Below are 13,346 nucleotides of genomic sequence, written 5' to 3'. Positions count from 1 at the left end.
AGACGATAGGGCCAAAGGAAATATCCTCCGATAACAAAGAGAAAAAAGCTTTCTGAGAAACTTCATTGTGTTCTGTGAAATCATCTCAGAGAGTTACAGCTTTCCCCTCAAGAAGCCTTTCGCTAAGACAGTTCTTGTGGAATTGGCAAAGTGATATCTGGAAGCCCATAGAGGGCTATGGTGACAAAGGAAATATCCTCCGATGAAATCTGGAAAGAAGCTTTCTGAGTAACTGCTCTGTGATATGTGACTTCCACTCACAGAGTTACATCTGTATTTCGTGGATCTCTTTGCTAGCTTTATTTCTGTGGAATCTGAGAACAGATATTTCGGATCCCTTTGAAGACCATAGGGCCAAAGGAAATATCCTCCGATAACAAAGGGAAAGAAGCTTTCTGAGAAACTTCTTTGTGTTCTGTGAAATCATCTCACAGAGTTACAGCTTTCCCCTCAAGAAGCCTTTCGCTAAGACAGTTCTTGTGGATTTGGCAAAGTGATATTTGGAAGCCTATAGACGGCTATGGTGAAAAAGGAAATATCCTCAGATGAAATCTGGAAAGAAGCTTTCTGAGAAACTGCTCTGTGATATGTGACTTCCACTCACAGAGTTACATCTGTATTTCGTGGATCTCTTTGCTAGCCTTATTTCTGTGGAATCTGAGAACAGATATTACGGATCCCTTTGAAGACTGTAGGGACAAAGGAAATATCCTCCGATTACAAAGATAAAGAAGCTTTCTGAGAAACTTCATTGTGTTCTGTGAAATCATCTCACAGGGTTACAGCTTTCCCCTCAAGAAGCCTTTCGCTAAGACCGTTCTTGTGGAATTGGCAAAGTGATATTTGGAAGCCCATAGAGGGCTATGGTGAAAAAGGAGATATCGTCCGATGAAATCTGGAAAGAAGCTTTCTGAGAAACTGCTCTGTGATATGTGACTTCCACTCACAGAGTTACATCTGTATTTCGTGGATCTCTTTGCTAGCCTTATTTCTGTGGAATCTGAGAACAGATATTTCGGATCCCTTTGAAGACTGTAGGGCCAAAGGAAATATCCTCCGATTACAAAGAGAAAGAAGCTTTCTGAGAAACTTCATTGTGTTCTGTGAAATCATCTCACAGAGTTACAGCTTTCCCCTCAAGAAGCCTTTCGCTAAGACAGTTCTCGTGGAATTGGCAAAGTGATATTTGGAAGCCCTTAGAGGGCAATGTGAAAAAGGAAATATCCTCCGATGAAATCTGGAAAGAAGCCTTCTGAGAAACTGCTCTGTGATATGTGACTTCCACTCACAGAGTTACATCTGTATTTCGTGGATCTCTTTGCTAGCCTTATTTCTGTGGAATCTGAGAACCGATATTTCGGATCCCTTTGAAGACTATAGGGCCAAAGGAAATATCCTCCGATAACAAAGGGAAAGAAGCTTTCTGAGAAACTTCTTTGTGTTCTGTGAAATCATCTCACAGAGTTACAGCTATCCCCTCAAGAAGCCTTTCGCTAGGACAGTTCTTGTGGAATTGGCAAAGTGATATTTGGAAGCCCATAGAGGGCTATGGTGAAAAAGGAAATATCCTCCGATGAAATATGGAAAGAAGCTTTCTGAGAAACTGCTCTGTGATATGTGACTTCCACTCACAGAGTTACATCTGTATTTCGTGGGTCTCTTTGCTAGCCTTATTTCTGTGGAATCTGAGAACAGATATTTCGGATCCCTTTGAAGACTATAGGGCAAAAGGAAATATCCTCCGATAACAAAGAGAAAAAAGCTTTCTGAGAAACTTCATTGTGTTCTGTGAAATCATCTCACAGAGTTACAGCTTTCCCCTCAAGAAGCCTTTCGCTAAGACAGTTCTTGTGGAATTGGCAAAGTGATATCTGGAAGCCCATAGAGGGCTATGTTGAAAAAGGAAATATCCTCCGATGAAATCTGGAAAGAAGCTTTCTGAGAAACTGCTCTTTGATATGTGACTTTCTCTCACAGAGTTACATCTGTATTTCGTGGATCTCTTTGCTAGCCTTATTTCTGTGGAATCTGAGAACAGATATTTCGGATCCCTTTGAAGCCTGTAGGGACAAAGGAAATATCTTCCCATAACAAAGAGAAAGAAGCTTTCTGAGAAAGTTCTTTGTGTTCTGTGAAATCATCTCACAGAGTTCCATCTTTCCCCTCAAGAAGCCTTTCGCTAAGACAGTTCTTGTGGAATTGGCAAAGGGATATTTGGAAGCCCATAGAGGGCTATGGTGAAAAAGGAAATATGCTCAGATGAAATCTGGAAAGAAGCTTTCTGAGAAACTGCTCTGTGATATGTGACTTCCACTCACAGAGTTATCTCTGTATTTCGTGGATCTCTTTGCTAGCCTTATTTCTGTGGAATCTGAGAACTGATATTTCGAATCCCTTTGAAGACTATAGGGCCAAAGGAAATATCCTCCGATAACAAAGAGAAAGAAGCTATTTGAGAAACTTCATTGTGTTCTGTGAAATCATCTCACAGGGTTACAGCTTTCCCCTCAAGAAGCCTTTCGCTAAGACAGTTCTTGTGGAATTGGCAAAGTGATATTTGGAAGCCCATAGAGGGCTACGGTGAAAAAGGAAATATCCTCCGATGAAATCTGGAAAGAACCTTTCTGAGAAACTGCTCTGTGATATGTGACTTCCACTCACAGAGTTACATCTGTATTTCCTGGATCCCTTTGCTAGCCTTATTTCTGTGGAATCTGAGAACAGATATTTCGGATCCCTTTGAAGACGATAGGGCCAAAGGAAATATCCTCCGATAACAAAGAGAAAAAAGCTTGCTGAGAAACTTCATTGTGTTCTGTGAAATCATCTCAGAGAGTTACAGCTTTCCCCTCAAGAAGCCTTTCGCTAAGACAGTTCTTGTGGAATTGGCAAAGTGATATCTGGAATCCCATAGAGGGCTATGGTGACAAAGGAATATCCTCCGATGAAATCTGGAAAGAAGCTTTCTGAGTAACTGCTCTGTGATATGTGACTTCCACTCACAGAGTTACATCTGTATTTCGTTGGTCTCTTTGCTAGCCTTATTTCTGTGGAATCTGAGAACAGATATTTCGGATCCCTTTGAAGACTATAGGGCCAAAGGAAATATCCTCTGATAACAAAGGGAAAGAAGCTTTCTGAGAAACTTCTTTGTGTTCTGTGAAATCATCTCACAGAGTTACAGCTTTCCCCTCAAGAAGCCTTTCGCTAAGACAGTTCTTGTGGATTTGGCAAAGTGATATTTGGAAGCCTATAGACGGCTATGGTGAAAAAGGAAATATCCTCCAATGAAATATGGAAAGAAGCTTTCTGAGAAACTGCTCTGTGATATGTGACTTCCACTCACAGAGTTACATCTGTATTTCGTGGATCTCTCTGCTAGCCTCATTTCTGTGGAATCTGAGAACAGATATTCCGGATCCCTTTGAAGACTGTAGGGACAAAGGAAATATCCTCCGTTAACAAAGAGAAAGAAGCTTTCTGAGAAACTACTTTGTGTTCTGTGAAATCATCTCACAGAGTTACAGCTTTCCCCTCAAGAAGCCTTTCGCTAAGACAGTTCTTGTGGAATTGTCAAGTGATATTTGGAAGCCCATAGACGGCTATGGTGAAAAAGGAAACATCCTCAGATGAAATCTGGAAAGAAGATTTCTGAGAAACTGCTCTGGGATATGTGACTTCCACTCACAGAGTTACATCTGTATTTCGTGGATCTCTTTGCTAGCCTTATTTCTGTGGAATCTGAGAACAGATATTCCGGATCCCTTTGAAGACTGTAGGGACAAAGGAAATATCCTCACATAACAAAGAGAAAAAAGCTTTCTGAGAAACTTCTTTGTGTTCTGTGAAATCATCTCACAGAGTTACAGCTTTCCCCTCAAGAAGCCTTTCGCTAAGACAGTTCTCGTGGAATTGGCAAAGTGATATCTGGAAGCCCATAGAGGGCTATGGTGAAAAAGGAAATATCCTCCGATGAAATCTGGAAAGAAGCTTTCTGAGAAACTGCTCTGTGATATGTGACTTCTACTCACAGAGTTACATCTGTATTTCGTGGATCTCTTTGCTAGCCTTATTTCTGTGGAATCTGAGAACAGATATTTCGGATCCCTTTGAAGACTATAGGGCCAAAGCAAATATCCTCCGATTACAAAGAGAAAGAAGCTTTCTGAGAAACTTCGTTGTGTTCTGTGAAATCATCTCACAGAGTTACAGCTTTCCCCTCAAGAAGCCTTTCGCTAAGACAGTTCTTGTGGAATTGGCAAAGTGATATTTGGAAGCCCATAGAGGGCTATGGTGAAAAAGGAATTATCCTCCGATGAAATCTGGAAAGAAGCTTTCTGAGAAACTGCTCTGTGATATGTGACTTCCACTCACAGAGTTACATCTGTATTTCGTGGGTCTCTTTGCTAGCCTTATTTCTGCGGAATCTGAGAACAGATATTTCGGATCCCTTGGAAGACTATAGGGCCAAAGGAAATATCCTCCGATAACAAAGAGAAAGAAGCTTTCTGAGAAACTTCTTTGTGTTCTGTGTAATCATCTCACAGATTTACAGCTTTCCCCTCAAGACGCCTTTCGCTAAGACAGTTCTTGTGGAATTTGCAAAGTGATATTTGGAAGCCCATAGAGGGCTATGGTGAAAAAGGAAATATCCTCCGATGAAATCTGGAAAGAAGCTTTCTGAGAAACGGCTCTGTGATATGTGACTTCCACTCACAGAGTTACATCTGTATTTCCTGGATCCCTTTGCTAGCCTTATTTCTGTGGAATCTGAGAACAGATATTTCGGATCCCTTTGAAGACGATAGGGCCAAAGGAAATATCCTCCGATAACAAAGAGAAAAAAGCTTTCTGAGAAACTTCATTGTGTTCTGTGATATCATCTCAGAGAGTTACAGCTTTCCCCTCAAGAAGCCTTTCGCTAAGACAGTTCTTGTGGAATTGGCAAAGTGATATCTGGAAGCCCATAGAGGGCTATGGTGAAAAAGGAAATATCCTCCGATGAAATCTGGAAAGAAGCTTTCTGAGAAACTGCTCTGTGATATGTGACTTCCACTCACAGAGTTACATCTGTACTTCGTGGATCTCTTTGCTAGCCTTATTTCTGTGGAATCTGAGAACAGATATTTCGGATCCCTTTGAAGACTATAGGGCCAAAGGAAATATCCTCCGATTACAAAGAGAAAGAAGCTTTCTGAGAAACTTCATTGTGTTCTGTGAAATCATCTCACAGAGTTACAGCTTTCCCCTCAAGAAGCCTTTCGCTAAGACAGTTCTTGTGGAATTGGCAAAGTGATATTTGGAAGCCCATAGAGGGCTATGGTGAAAAAGGAAATATCGTCCGATGAAATCTGGAAAGAAGCTTTCTGAGAAACTGCTCTGTGATATGTGACTTCCACTCACAGAGTTACATCTGTATTTCCTGGATCCCTTTGCTAGCCTTATTTCTGTGGAATCTAAGAACGGATATTTCGGAACCCTTTGAAGACGATAGGGCCAAAGGAAATATCCTCCGATAACAAAGAGAAAAAAGCTTGCTGAGAAACTTCATTGTGTTCTGTGAAATCATCTCAGAGAGTTACAGCTTTCCCCTCAAGAAGCCTTTCGCTAAGACAGTTCTTGTGGAATTGGCAAAGTGATATCTGGAAGCCCATAGAGGGCTATGGTGACAAAGGAAATATCCTCCGATGAAATCTGGAAAGAAGCTTTCTGAGTAACTGCTCTGTGATATGTGACTTCCACTCACAGAGTTACATCTGTATTTCGTGGATCTCTTTGCTAGCCTTATTTCTGTGGAATCTGAGAACAGATATTTCGGATCCCTTTGGAGACTATAGGGCCAAAGGAAATATCCTCCGATAACAAAGAGAAAGAAGCTTTCTGAGAAACTTCTTTGTGTTCTGTGGAATCATCTCACAGAGTAACAGCTTTCCCCTCAAGAAGCCTTTCGCTAAGACAGTTCTTGTGGAATTGGCAAAGTGATATTTGGAATCCCATAGAGGGCTATGGTGAAAAAGGAAATATCCTCCGATGAAATCTGGAAAGAAGCTTTCTGAGAAACTGCTCTTTGATATGTGACTTTCTCTCACAGAGTTACATCTGTATTTCGTGGATCCCTTTGCTAGCCTTATTTCTGTGGAATCTGAGAACAGATATTTCGGATCCCTTTGAAGCCTGTAGGGACAAAGGAAATATCCTCCCATAACAAAGAGAAAGAAGCTTTCTGAGAAAGTTCTTTGTGTTCTGTGAAATCATCTCACAGAGTTCCAGCTTTCCCCTCAAGAAGCCTTTCGCTAAGACAGTTCTTGTGGAATTGGCAAAGGGATATTTGGAAGCCCATAGACGGCTATGGTGAAAAAGGAAATATGCTCAGATGAAATCTGGAAAGAAGCTTTCTGAGAAACTGCTCTGTGATATGTGACTTCCACTCACAGAGTTACCTCTGTATTTCGTGGATCTCTTTGCTAGCCTTATTTCTGTGGAATCTGAGAACTGATATTTCGAATCCCTTTGAAGACTATAGGGCCAAAGGAAATATCCTCCGATAACAAAGAGAAAGAAGCTATCTGAGAAACTTCATTGTGTTCTGTGAAATCATCTCACAGGGTTACAGCTTTCCCCTCAAGAAGCCTTTCGCTAAGACAGTTCTTGTGGAATTGGCAAAGTGATATTTGGAAGCCCATAGAGGGCTACGGTGAAAAAGGAAATATCCTCCGATGAAATCTGGAAAGAAGCTTTCTGAGAAACTGCTCTGTGATATGTGACTTCCACTCACAGAGTTACATCTGTATTTCCTGGATCCCTTTGCTAGCCTTATTTCTGTGGAATCTGAGAACAGATATTTCGGATCCCTTTGAAGACGATAGGGCCAAAGGAAATATCCTCCGATAACAAAGAGAAAAAAGCTTGCAGAGAAACTTCATTGTGTTCTGTGAAATCATCTCAGAGAATTACAGCTTTCCCCTCAAGAAGCCTTTCGCTAAGACAGTTCTTGTGGAATTGGCAAAGTGATATCTGGAATCCCATAGAGGGCTATGGTGACAAAGGAAATATCCTCCGATGAAATCTGGAAAGAAGCTTTCTGAGTAACTGCTCTGTGATATGTGACTTCCACTCACAGAGTTACATCTGTTTTTCGTTGGTCTCTTTGCTAGCCTTATTTCTGTGGAATCTGAGAACAGATATTTCGGATCCCTTTGAAGACTATAGGGCCAAAGGAAATATCCTCCGATAACAAAGGGAAAGAAGCTTTCTGAGAAACTTCTTTGTATTCTGTGAAATCATCTCACAGAATTACAGCTTTCCCCTCAAGAAGCCTTTCGCAAAGACAGTTCTTGTGGATTTGGCAAAGTGATATTTGGAAGCCTATAGACGGCTATGGTGAAAAAGGAAATATCCTCCGATGAAATCTGGAAAGAAGCTTTCTGAGAAACTGCTCTGTGATATGTGACTTCCACTCACAGAGTTACATCTGTATTTCGTGGATCTCTCTGCTAGCCTTATTTCTGTGGAATCTGAGAACAGATATTCCGGATCCCTTTGAAGACTGTAGGGCCAAAGGAAATATCCTCCGTTAACAAAGAGAAAGAAGCTTTCTGAGAAACTACTTTGTGTTCTGTGAAATCATCTCACAGAGTTACAGCTTTCCCCTCAAGAAGCCTTTCGCTAAGACAGTTCTTGTGGAATTGGCAAAGTGATATTTGGAAGCCCATAGAGGGCTATGGTGAAAAAGGAAATATCCTCCGATGAAATCTGGAAAGAAGCTTTCTGAGAAACTACTCTGTGATATGTGACTTCCACTCACAGAGTTACATCTGTATTTCGTGGGTCTCTTTGCTAGCCTTATTTCTGCGGAATCTGAGAACAGATATTTCGGATCCCTTTGAAGACTATAGGGCCAAAGGAAATATCCTCCGATAACAAAGAGTAAGAAGCTTTCTGAGAAACTTCTTGGTGTTCTGTGAAATCATCTCACAGATTTACAGCTTTCCCCTCAAGAAGCCTTTCGCTAAGACAGTTCTTGTGGAATTGGCGAAGTGATATTTGGAAGCCCAGAGAGGGCTATGGTGAAAAAGGAAATATCGTCCGATGAAATCTGGAAAGAAGCTTTCTGAGAAACTGCTCTGTGATATGTGACTTCCACTCATAGAGTTACATCCGTATTTCGTGGATCTCTTTGCTAGCCTTATTTCTGTGGAATCTGAGAACAGATATTTCGGATCCCTTTGAAGACTATAGGGCCAAAGGAAATATCCTCCGATAACAAAGAGAAAGAAGCTTTCTGAGAAACTTCATTGTGTTCTGTGAAATCATCTCACAGAGTTACAGCTTTCCCCTCAAGAAGCCTTTCGCTAAGACTGTTCTTGTGGAATTGGCAAAGTGATATTTGGAAGCCCATAGAGGGCTATGGTGAAAAAGGAAATATCGTCCGATGAAATCTGGAAAGAAGCTTTCTGAGAAACTGCTCTGTGATATGTGACTTCCACTCACAGAGTTACATCTGTATTTCGTGGATCTCTTTGCTAGCCTTATTTCTGTGGAATCTGAGAACAGATATTGCGGATCCCTTTGAAGACTATAGGGCCAAAGGAAATATCCTCCGATAACAAAGAGAAAGAAGCTTTTTGAGAAACTTCTTAGTCTTCTGTGAAATCATCTCAGAGAGTTACAGCTTTCCCCTCAAGAAGTCTTTCGCTAAGACAGTTCTTGTGGATTTGGCAAAGTGATATTTGGAAGCCCATAGAGGGCCATGGTGAAAAAGGAAATATCCTCCTATGAAATCTGGAAAGAAGCTTTCTGAGAAACTGCTCCGTGATATGTGACTTCCACTCACAGAGTTACATCTGTATTTCGTGGATCTCTTTACTAGCCTTATTTCTGTGGAATCTGAGAACAAATATTACGGATCCCTTTGAAGACTGTAGGGACAAAGGAAATATCCTCCGATTACAAAGAGAAAGAAGCTTTCTGAGAAACTTCATTGTGTTCTGTGAAATCATCTCACAGGGTTACAGCTTTCCCCTCAAGAAGCCTTTCGCTAAGACCGTTCTTGTGGAATTGGCAAAGTGATATTTGGAAGCCCATAGAGGGCTATGGTGAAAAAGGAAATATCGTCCGATGAAATCTGGAAAGAAGCTTTCTGAGAAACTGCTCTGTGATATGTGACTTCCACTCAAAGAGTTACATCTGTATTTCGTGGATCTCTTTGCTAGCCTTATTTCTGTGGAATCTGAGAACAGATATTTCGGATCCCTTTGAAGACTGTAGGGCCAAAGGAAATATCCTCCGATTACAAAGAGAAAGAAGCTTTCTGAGAAACTTCATTGCGTTCTGTGAAATCATCTCACAGGGTTACAGCTTTCCCCTCAAGAAGCCTTTCGCTAAGACAGTTCTCGTGGAATTGGCAAAGTGATATTTGGAAGCCCTTAGAGGGCTATGGTGAAAAAGGAAATATCCTCCGATGAAATCTGGAAAGAAGCCTTCTGAGAAACTGCTCTGTGATATGTGACTTCCACTCACAGAGTTACATCTGTATTTCCTGGATCCCTTTGCTAGCCTTATTTCTGTGGAATCTGAAAACAGATATTTCGGATCCCTTTGAAGACGATAGGGCCAAAGGAAATATCCTCCGATAACAAAGAGAAAAAAGCTTTCTGAGAAACTTCATTGTGTTCTGTGAAATCATCTCAGAGAGTTACAGCTTTCCCCTCAAGAAGCCTTTCGCTAAGACAGTTCTTGTGGAATTGGCAAAGTGATATCTGGAAGCCCATAGAGGGCTATGGTGAAAAAGGAAATATCCTCCGATGAAATCTGGAAAGAAGCTTTCTGAGTAACTGCTCTGTGATATATGACTTCCACTCACAGAGTTACATCTGTATTTCGTGGATCTCTTTGCTAGCCTTATTTCTGTGGAATCTGAGAACAGATATTTCGGATCCCTTTGAAGACTATAGGGCCCAAGGAAATATCCTCCGATAACAAAGGGAAAGAAGCTTTCTGAGAAACTTCTTTCTGTTCTGTGAAATCATCTCACAGATTTACAGCTATCCCCTCAAGAAGCCTTTCGCTAGGACAGTTCTTGTGGAATTGGCAAAGTGATATTTGGAAGCCCATAGAGGGCTATGGTGAAAAAGGAAATATCCTCCGATGAAATCTGGAAAGAAGCTTTCTGAGAAACTGCTCTGTGATATGTGACTTCCACTCACAGAGTTACATCTGTATTTCGTGGGTCTCTTTGCTAGCCTTATTTCTGTGGAATCTGAGAACAGATATTTCGGATCCCTTTGAAGACTATAGGGCCAAAGGAAATATCCTCCGATAACAAAGAGAAAAAAGCTTTCTGAGAAACTTCATTGTGTTCTGTGAAATCATCTCAGAGAGTTACAGCTTTCCCCTCAAGAAGCCTTTCGCTAAGACAGTTCTTGTGGAATTGGCAAAGTGATATTTGGAAGCCCATAGAGGGCTATGGTGAAAAAGGAAATATCCTCCGATGAAATCTGGAAAGAAGCTTTCTGAGAAACTGCTCTGTGATATGTGACTTCCACTCACAGAGTTACATATGTATTTCGTGGATCTCTTTGCTAGCCTTATTTCTGTGGAATCTGAGAACAGATATTTCGGATCCCTTTGAAGCCTGTAGGGAGAAAGGAAATATCCTCCCATAACAAAGGGAAAGAAGCTTTCTGAGAAAGTTCTTTGTGTTCTGTGAAATCATCTCACAGATTTCCATCTTTCCCCTCAAGAAGCCTTTCGCTAAGACAGTTCTTGTGGAATTGGCAAAGGGATATTTGGAAGCCCATAGAGGGCTATGGTGAAAAAGGAAATATGCTCAGATGAAATCTGGAAAGAAGCTTTCTGAGAAACTGCTCTGTGATATGTGACTTCCACTCACAGAGTTACCTCTGTATTTCGTGGATCTCTTTGCTAGCCTTATTTCTGTGGAATCTGAGAACTGATATTTCGAATCCCTTTGAAGACTATAGGGCCAAAGGAAATATCCTCCGATAACAAAGGGAAAGAAGCTTTCTGAGAAACTTCATTGTGTTCTGTGAAATCATCTCACAGGGTTACAGCTTTCCCCTCAAGAAGCCTTTCGCTAAGACAGTTCTTGTGGAATTGGCAAAGTGATATTTGGAAGCCCATAGAGGGCTATGGTGAAAAAGGAAATATCGTCCGATGAAATCTGGAAAGAAGCTTTCTGAGAAACTGCTCTGTGATATGTGACTTCCACTCACAGAGTTACATCTGTATTTCTTGGATCTCTTTGCTAGTCTTATTTCTGTGGAATCTGAGAACAGATATTTCGGATCCCTTTGAAGACTATAGGGCCAAAGGAAATATCCTCCGATAACAAAGAGAAAGAAGCTTTTTGAGAAACTTCTTAGTCTTCTGTGAAATCATCTCAGAGAGTTACAGCTTTCCCCTCAAGAAGCCTTTCGCTAAGACAGTTCTTGTGGATATGCCAAAGTGATATTTGGAAGCCCATAGACGGCTATGGTGAAAAAGGAAATATCCTCCGATGAAATCTGGAAAGAAGCTTTCTGAGAAACTGCTCTGTGATATGTGACTTCCACTCACAGAGTTACATCTGTATTTCCTGGATCCCTTTGCTAGCCTTATTTCTGTGGAATCTGAGAACAGATATTTCGGATCCCTTTGAAGACGATAGGGCCAAAGGAAATATCCTCCGATAACAAAGAGAAAAAAGCTTTCTGAGAAACTTCATTGTGTTCTGTGAAATCATCTCAGAGAGTTACAGCTTTCCCCTCAAGAAGCCTTTCGCTAAGACAATTCTTGTGGAATTGGCAAAGTGATATCTGGAAGCCCATAGAGGGCTATGGTGACAAAGGAAATATCCTCCGATGAAATCTGGAAAGAAGCTTTCTGAGAAACTGCTCTGTGATATGTGACTTCCACTCACAGAGTTACATCTGTATTTCGTGGATCTCTTTGCTAGCCTTATTTCTGTGGAATCTGAGAACAGATATTTCGGATCCCTTTGAAGACTATAGGGCCAAAGGAAATATCCTCCGATAACAAAGGGAAAGAAGCTTTCTGAGAAACTTCTTTGTGTTCTGTGAAATCATCTCACAGAGTTACAGCTTTCCCCTCAAGAAGCCTTTCGCTAAGACAGTTCTTGTGGATTTGGCAAAGTGATATTTGGAAGCATATAGACGGCTATGGTGAAAAAGGAAATATCCTCCGATGAAATCTGGAAAGAAGCTTTCTGAGAAACTGCTCTGTGATATGTGACTTCCACTCACAGAGTTACATCTGTATTTCGTGGATCTCTCTGCTAGCCTTATTTCTGTGGAATCTGAGAACAGATATTCCGGATCCCTTTGAAGACTGTAGGGACAAAGGAAATATCCTCCGTTAAAAAAGAGAAAGAAGCTTTCTGAGAAACTACTTTGTGTTCTGTGAAATCATCTCACAGAGTTACAGCTTTCCCCTCAAGAAGCCTTTCGCTAAGACAGTTCTTGTGGAATTGGCAAAGTGATATTTGGAAGCCCATAGACGGCTATGGTGAAAAAGGAAATATCCTCCAATGAAATCTGGAAAGAAGATTTCTGAGAAACTGCTCTGGGATATGTGACTTCCACTCACAGAGTTACATCTGTACTTCGTGGATATCTTTGCTAGCCTTATTTCTGTGGAATCTGAGAACAGATATTTCGGATCCCTTTAAAGACTATAGGGCCAAAGGAAATATCCTCCAATAACAAAGAGAAAGAAGCTTTCTGAGAAACTTCTTTGTGTTCTGTGAAATCATCTCACAGAGTTACAGCTTTCCCCTCAAGAAGCCTTTCGCTAAGACAGTTCTTGTGGAATTGGCAAAGTGATATCTGGAAGCCCATAGAGGGCTAGGGAGAAAAAGGAAATATGCTCAGATGAAATCTGGAAAGAAGCTTTCTGAGAAACTGCTCTGTGATATGTGACTTCCACTCACAGAGTTACATCTGTATTTCGTGGATCTCTTTCCTAGCCTTATTTCTGTGGAATCTGAGAACAGATATTTCGGATGCCTTTGAAGACTATAGGGCCAAAGGAAATATCCTCCGATAACAAAGAGAAAGAAGCTTTCTGAGAAACTTCTTTGTGTTCTGTGAAATCATCTCACAGAGTTACAGCTTTCCCCTCAAGAAGCCTTTCGCTACGACAGTTCTTGTGGATTTGGCAAAGTGATATTTGGAAGCCTATAGACGGCTATGGTGAAAAAGGAAATATCCTCCGATGAAATCTGGAAACAAGCTTTCTGAGAAACTGCTCTGTGATATGTGACTTCCACTCACAGAGTTACATCTGTATTTCGTGGAACTCTTTGCTAGCCTTATTTCTGTGGAATC

This window comes from Macaca mulatta, chromosome 12, assembly GCF_049350105.2.
Source record: "Macaca mulatta isolate MMU2019108-1 chromosome 12, T2T-MMU8v2.0, whole genome shotgun sequence".
In the NCBI taxonomy this organism is placed as follows: domain Eukaryota; kingdom Metazoa; phylum Chordata; class Mammalia; order Primates; family Cercopithecidae; genus Macaca; species Macaca mulatta.
The sequence above is the reverse complement of the archived record's forward strand: the minus strand, read 5'-3'. Positions refer to the sequence as shown.